The following is a 1,212-nucleotide window of genomic DNA, read 5'->3' as shown; positions in this document are numbered from 1 at the left end:
AAGATGCGGACATGATATCCTATATACAAACACTGTTAGAACAAATCCCTCTATTCATTAAGAGAATGTAACTACATATCTATCCTAACCATTTTGAAAACACAGATATAAAATGGACATTCATCTGTATCCCCTTTTTTTGTCTAGTTCCGTTATTTGAATATTTTGTTGATACTTTTGACACACCCAACTTATAACCACAAAAATTCCAGCATTCATTTCCCTATCCATCCAGAATTATCCAGGGCCACAAATTCATTCCATAGGACCAATAAGTGCCATTAGGGGATTCCTATCTAATTCCATGGTGATTAAGCCAGTCTATTGCAAACCAGTCTTTGACCTGTAAAGTTATGGAGTATATATATACTGGGGGAGGGGGCTTCTATCCTACATATTTAGTAGAGTCAGGCCAATGAAAATACGAGTGATTTCTTCATTCCCTACATAAGGGTAACTTTCTACTACAATGTCCTATAGTTGGAGCTAACTGCACATAACCAGCAGTATAAATATTAACTTTCTGTCCTTCACCGAGTTGTAAAGCCCTGGTCCAAGCTGCAAGTTCTGCTAGTTAAGTATTGTCCCAGGGGCAAGTAAAGAACTTTCAAGTGTCTTATACAGAGCTGCTATTACATACCTTGCCTTTCTTGTCCCACTTTCCATGAAGGAACTGCCATCATAGAAGAGGGTCAGATTGTTGTAGGCAGCTGAGTTAGATAGAAATATTGTAGGCAGGGGCCGGGGAGATGGCTCAGTGGAATAGGCGCTTCCCTGGTAAGCGCAAGGGCCTGAGTTCAATCCCTGGTTCCACAAAAAAAAGAAATATTGTAGGCAGTCAGACAGGGCCAAGCCCTCAAGGAGACAAGATGGAAGACAAGGTGACTTTACAGCTGGGAAGAGACAGACACTCCAGTAGACAGACACTGCTGTTTGGACCACACCTCAAGACCAAGACAAAAGAGAAAACACAGCTACATACTTCTTTAGGGATGGACATCAGGGATTGATATTCTAAATAGGTATTAATCACCTTCAAAGAGCCCAAATGAGTCACTAAACCAACCCTCAACAGGAAGAGACCGTGCTCATATTTGTGCCCACTTGCTACGTGACTCGCTTTCCCATTTGATACTGGATTTAATGAATTTTACCTGAGCAATGGTGCTTGTAATCTCATTGGTTGACCATAGCTTTGTCCCACCTCATGCC

This window comes from Octodon degus, unplaced genomic scaffold, assembly GCF_000260255.1.
Source record: "Octodon degus isolate 3935 unplaced genomic scaffold, OctDeg1.0 scaffold00008, whole genome shotgun sequence".
NCBI classification, from domain to species: Eukaryota; Metazoa; Chordata; class Mammalia; order Rodentia; family Octodontidae; genus Octodon; species Octodon degus.
Note: the sequence above shows the minus strand (reverse complement) of the source record.